Source organism: Salvelinus sp. IW2-2015, unplaced genomic scaffold (genome assembly GCF_002910315.2).
Source record: "Salvelinus sp. IW2-2015 unplaced genomic scaffold, ASM291031v2 Un_scaffold1660, whole genome shotgun sequence".
NCBI classification, from domain to species: Eukaryota; Metazoa; Chordata; class Actinopteri; order Salmoniformes; family Salmonidae; genus Salvelinus; species Salvelinus sp. IW2-2015.
Window position 1 is genome coordinate 163,036 of NW_019943068.1, and position 6,811 is coordinate 169,846.

At 42.7% G+C, this 6,811-nt stretch overlaps 1 pseudogene; it reads right to left on the bottom strand.

The window, feature by feature from the left end:
- Nucleotides 1-4,961, bottom strand: part of LOC112071607 (sodium-dependent neutral amino acid transporter SLC6A17-like) — a 71,625-nt pseudogene extending 66,664 nt beyond the window's left edge.
- Nucleotides 4,962-6,811: the final 1,850 nt, after the last annotated feature.

Genomic DNA, 6,811 nt, shown 5'->3' on the forward strand with positions numbered 1-6,811 from the left:
CAGAGCTAGTAGCCAGTCTTTCTTCACCAGGCGAGCCCTCTAGCCTCAGCATGATCTTGGGCACCAGGAAAAACCTCTTCCACTCAGTAGTACTCGACACCAATAACCTCTTCCACTCAGTAGTACTCGACACCAATAACCTCTTTCACTCAGTAGTACTCAACACCAATAACCTCTTCCACTCAGTAGTACTCAACACCAATGACCTCTTCCACTCAGTAGTACTCAACATCAATGACCTCTTCCATTTCTTCCACTTCTTCCACATAGCTACTATAGATAAATCAAAGACTTTGTCCCAAATGGCATCCTATTCGATATAGTGCACTACCTTTGACCAGGGCCCATATAAAAGTAGTGCACTACATAAGGAATAGGATGCCATTTGGGAGACAAACATAGAGATACATCAACATGTTTCTCTGTAGTCCGCAACACTTCACCACATAATAAAATGAGTCATCACTGCAGCCTCTGCCTTACAGTAGAACAGGTCCAATTCTCCAATTCTCTGGTCATCCCTACTGCATCTGATCTGGCGGACTCACTAAACACAAATGCTTTGTTTGTAAATTATGTCTAAGTATTGGAGTGTGCCCCTGGCTATCCGTACATTTAAAAAAACAAGAAAATAGAAGTCTGGTTTGCTTGATATAAGGAATTTGAGAATTACTTTTAATACTTAAGTACATTTAAAACCTTAAGTATTTTACTGGGTGACTTTTACTTTTACTTGAGTCATTTTCTATTAAGGTATCTTTACTTTTACTCAAGTATGACAATTGGGTACATTTTCCACCACTGTATACAGTAAATTGTAATTGGAGTGAACATTTTTGGAGCGTATTGCATTTGTAAACAAACTACAGCCTACGTGTCAGACACTCAGGAGCAGTGTTGTGAATTCCAAATGGTACCATGTTCCCTATTTAAATCAATTCAAATCCATTTTTATTAGTCACATGCGCCGAATACAACAAGTGTAGACCATACAGTGAAATGCATACTTACGAGCCCTTAACTAACAATGCAGTTTTAAAAAATTATATAAAATACGAATAAGAATAAGAAATAATAGTAACAACTAATTAAAGAGCAGCATTAAATGAACAATAGCGAGACTATATACAGGGGGGTACCGGTAAAGAGTCAATGTGCGGGGGCACCGTTAGCTGAGGTAATTGAGGTAATATGTACATGTAGGTAGAGTAATTAAAATATGCATAGATGATAACCACAGAGAGTAGCAGTTGTGTAAAAAGTGGGGGGCAATGGAAACAGTCTGGGTAGCCATTTGATTAGATGTTCAGGAGTCTTATGGCTTGGGGGTAGAATCTGTTTAGAAGCCTCTTGGACCTAGACTTGGCACTACGGTACCGCTTGCCGTGCGGTAGCAGAGAGAACAGTCTATGACTAGGGTGGCCGGAGTCTTTGACAATTTTTAGGGCCTTCCTCTGACACCGCTTGGTATAGAGGTCCTGGATGGCAGGAAGCTTTGTCCCAGTGATGTACTGGGCTGTACGCACTACCCTCTGTAGTGCCTTGTGTTCGGAGGCCGAGCAGGTTCCATACCAGGCAGTGATGCAACCAGTCAGGATGCTCTCAATGGTGCAGCTGTAGAACCTTTTGAGGATCTTTTGAGGACCCATGACAAATCTTTTCAGTCTCCTGAGGGGGAATAGGTTTTGTCGTGCCCTCTTCACGGCTGTCTTGGTGTGCTTGGACCATGTTTGTTTGTTGGTGATGTGGACACCAAGGAACTTGAAGCTCTCAACATACTCCACTACAGCCCCGTCGATGAGCATGCTCAGACATCTTTTTCCTGTAGTCCACAATCATCTCTTTTGTCTTGATCACGTTGAGGGAGAGGTTGTTGTCCTGGCACCACACGGACAGGTCTCTGACCTCCTCCCTATAGGCTGACTCGGCGTTGTCGGTGATCAGGCCTACCACTGTTGTGTCATCGGCAAACTTAATGATGGTGTTGGAGTCGTGCCTGGCCGTGCAGTCATGAGTGAACAGAGAGTACAGGAGGGGACTGCACCCATAGAGGGTTGAGGACCAGCGTGGGGGATGTGTTGTTACCTACCCTTACCACCTGGGGAGCGGTCCATCAGGAAGTCCAGGATCCAGTTGCAGAGGGAGGTGTTTAGTCCCAGGGTCCTTAACTTTTTGATGAGCTTTGAGGGCACTATGGTGTTAAACGCTGAGCTGTAGTCAATGAAAGGCATTCTCACATAGGTGTTCCTTTTGTCTAGGGGGGAAAGGGCAGCGTGGAGTGCAATAGAGATTGCATCATCTGTGGATCTGTTAGGGCGGTATGTAAATTGGCGTGAGTCTAGGGTTTCTGGGATAATGGTGTTGATGTGAGCCATGATCAGCCTTTCAAAGCACTTCATGGCTACAGACGTGAGTGCTACGGGTCGGTAGTCATTTAGGCAGGTTACCTTAGTGTTCTGGGCCACAGGGACTTATGTTGGTCTCGCTTATAAAATCATGTGGTGGTATTACAGAACTCAGACAGGGAGAGGTTGAAAATGTCAGTGAATGACACTTGCCAGTTGGTCAGCGCATGCTCGCAGTACACGTCCTGGTAATCCGTCTGGCCCTGCTGACCTTATAAAAGGTCTTATCACTATCGGGCAGCGCAGAGGCGTGATCACCACAGTCTTCCTGGAACAAGCTGGTGGCTCTCATGCAGTTCAGTGTTATTTGCTCGAAGCGAGTATAAAAGTAGTTTTAGCTCGTCTGGAGGCTCGTGTCACTGGGCAGCTCTCGGCTGTGCTTCCCGGAACATATTCCAGTCTGAGCTAGCAAAAACAGTCTGTTTAGCTTAGCCTCTGCTTCATCTGACCACTTGTTTATGATCGGTCACTGGTGCTTCCTGCTTTAATTTTTGCTTGTAAGCAGGGTTGCCAAATGGAGGGCGAGGGGGCTTGTATGCATCTCTGTGTGTGGATAAATGTGTCCAAAGTTTTTTCCATCTGGTTGCACATAAATTAACATGGGTGATAGAAATTTGGTAAGACGCGATCTTAAGGTTTTCCCTGCAAATTAAAGTCCCCGGCCACTAAGGAGCGCCCGCCTCTGGGTGAGCGTTTCACTGTTTTGCTTTTTGGCGGAATAACAGCTCATTGAGTTTGGCGATCTTAGTGCTAGCATCAGTTCTGTGGTGTATGTAGACAAGCAAAGGAAAAATACAAGATGAAAACTCTCTAGGGGCTGATTGTGTGGGTCTACAGCTTAATCATGAGACACTCTACCTCAGGCGAGCAAAACCTTGAGTCTTACTTAGATCGTGCACCAGCTTTATTTACATAAATACATAGAAAATACAAAATCTATTGAGTGATTCACGTCGCAACTAGAGAGAGAGAGAGAGAGAGAGAGAGAGAGAGAGAGAGAGAGAGAATCCTGGGGCCCTCAGACCTGTCTGACTGTCTGTCACTTTAGCCTTGACCTTATCAACCAGACTGTTGTCGTGTCTGCTCATCAACTATGAATCATGCCATTTCTGTAGGCCAAATAACTGGATGGATTCCTTAATACATGTGGAGAGTAGTGACGCTACGTAACAAACCCTGTGTAAACAACACAAAATGAAGTTAAGAAGGGTATTTGGATAGTAGTAGATAGCTGACACCTGCAATCAGACCACCAGTAAGACCCCATCTCTCTAGGGAAGAGTTGTTGATTAAATCATAACAGTCCTGCTCCTTGTTGTGCCATTTCTGGAGGAGATGCTCCACTTTATCCAAATGGGGTTGCTAGGCAATGGTTCTTCCTATTAAATGTAAATTCCATCCCTGCAGCATCAGTGATACCCAACCTCTCCTCCTCTCACTATCTCATAGACTGTCACTGTCATCTCTTGAAGGACTGCTGCGAATCACATAGAGTTACTCTGACAAAATAGAAGTGAACTAGCCTTAAGCTGCCAGACATCACACCGTATTCACGACCGGGATCGAGGCTAGGAGTGAATGAAATATATCCAGGCCAAGGTCCACTCATATTGAGTCTAATCACTTGTTCTTAGACAGTTTCAGTACATCCCATGTCAAACTCAAAACGATATTGTTGTATACTGGGGGAAATAATTGCCTTTTCTGAAGACAACAAATTATTATATTCTATAGAAACTATTCTATTCCATGTGGTTTTTAGAGGATTTGGGACTTTTTAAAAACTGAGTTGAAATCCCATAGCATCTTGACATCTAGCATCTTCCCACTTTAGGGGTGCGTCCTCCAGGCCCATCTCAACTGAGAGACACCATCATGTCATAGCCAATCGGCCTAATGTCCACAGGTACACTGTGTCGTGTGCGGCTCCTTGTGGGAAAAAACGAAACATTATTGCTTCAAACAGCTGGAGGACACATTGCATGAATCGTCGCCAAGGTCAAGGCAAGAAAACTCCCGAATAAGATGTCCCATGCATCCAAAGACAGAGCACGGTAGCCTATTTCCTCCATAGGTGACCTGATCACTCAATACATGGTATACCTGAACGACATGGATGCTTATTGTAGGGCTTTATAACCGAACTAAATATTGTGGACAGCACCGCAACCTAGAGTGACCGCGCCAATGAGCGCTCAGCCTCAAATCGCACGGAAAAAAAGACGAACGCTTTCTATAGACAATGCAACAGTATGAAATAGCCTATGAAACAATCATGCAGATTTGAAAAAGGTGAGACATGACACTTATTTTCCATTGACTTTAACGATTATCCTATTATTAGCCTAGATATTTCATGATGCAATCGAGTAGCCTAATGCGTTGCTAGATGGAAAGAAAGGATTAAGAATCGTAAATGCCCTCCTTACCTTATTCAAAGTAGAACAGCAAAAGTATTTGTTCTCAAAACAATTCAAAATTCACACATTTAGTAAGGCAAAGCTTCATTCAGGCACAACCTCCGAAACCCAGCATCTATCTGCGCGCAGAGATGCAAAATCACCGCGAGTTCCTTGGTGGAAAATGACATGCTGTGATGCGCGTAAAGTCTGACGTAGACAGAGACAGACACCAATGGTTCTCATTGGCAAGTTTAACGGACAATAACGGTCACTTTTACACACGTTAACGACAATTTATTGTATTGCTTCATCAATCCAACACTGATATTGTCTATATTCTTTCTGAAAACGACTGTTAATAAGGTTCCTTCCACGTGGTTAATATTGGTAGGACAACTCCCTGTATTTAGAGTTAACTATGGTGAAGTTTTTTGTTCTCCCCACCAAGATGCCTGACGCTGGTTCGAGTCATCCTCTTTTTCTAACGTCAGCCGATGTTTATATACCTATTTTAAAGCATCTAGTATGTTTCTGTCAGAAAATAACAGTCGGGGGTGCTGCTATTAGTCCCTGAGTGAGGGCAGTTAAAGTGATGATGCATGTTGTTCAACACAACAAGGTACAGTTGAAGTCGGAAGTTTACATACACCTTAGCCAAATACATTTAAATGCAGTTTTTAACAATTCCTGACATGTAATCCTAGTAAAATTCCCTGTCTTATGTCAGTTAGGATCACCACTTTATTTTAAGAATGTGTAGTATAATAGAATAATAGTAGAGAGAATTATTTATTTTTGATTTTTTTCCCAACACATTTCCAGTGGGTCAGAAGTTTACATACACTGAATTAGTATTTGGTAGCATTGCCTTTAAATTGTTTAACTTGGGTCAAACGTTTCAGGTAGCCTTNTGTTTAACTTGGGTCAAACGTTTCAGGTAGCCTTCCACAAGCTTCCCACAATAAGTTGGGTGAATTTTGGCCCATTCCTCCTGACAGAGCTGGTGTAACTGAGTCAGGTTTGTAGGCCTCCTTGCTCGCACACGCTTTTTCAGTTGTGCGCACAAATTTTCTATAGGATTGATGTCAGGGCTTTGTGATGGTCACTCCAATACCTTGACTTTGTTGTCCTTAAGCCATTTTTCCACAACTTTGGGGGTATGCTTGGTGTCATTGTCCATTTGGAAGACCAAGCTTTAACTTCCTGACTGATGTCTTGAGATGTTGCTTCAATATATCCACATCATTTTCATACCTTATGATGCCATCTATTTTGTGAAGTGCACCAGTCCTGAGCGGTATGATGGCTGCGTGGTCCTATGGTGTTTATACTGGCGTACTATTGTTTGTACAGATAAACGTGGTACCTTCAGGCGTTTGGAAATTGCTCCCAAGGATGAACCAGACTTGTGGAGGTTTACAATCTTTTTTCTGAGGTCTTGGCTGATTTCTTTTGATTTTTCCATGATCTCAAGCAAAGAGGCACTGAGTTTGAAGGTAGGCCTTGAAATACATCCACAAGTACACCTCGAATTGACTCAAACAATTAGCCAATCAGAAGCTTCTAAAGCCATGACATCATTTTCTGGATTTTCCCAAGCTGTTTAAAGGCACAGTCAACTTTGTGTATGTAAAACTTCTGACCCACTGGAATTGTGATGCAGTGAATTATAAATGAAATAATCTGTCTGTAAAGAATTGTTGGAAAAATGACTTTTGCCATGCACAAAGTAGATGTGCTAACCGACTTGCCAAAACTATAGTTTGTTAACAAGAAATTTGTGGAGTGGTTGAAATACGAGTTTTAATGACTCCAACCTAAGTGTATGTAAACTTCCATTTTCAACTGTAGGTAACAGATTGTTTTGCTGTTGTCACAAAGCTGAAATGAAATGAAGCAGGAGCCTCTTAAACTCACAGATACAGGTGTCAACACTTGGCTATAATAATGACACTAACTAGGTGTGGAATTTTGCACCCCTGTCAAACACTTTGACAAAAAATA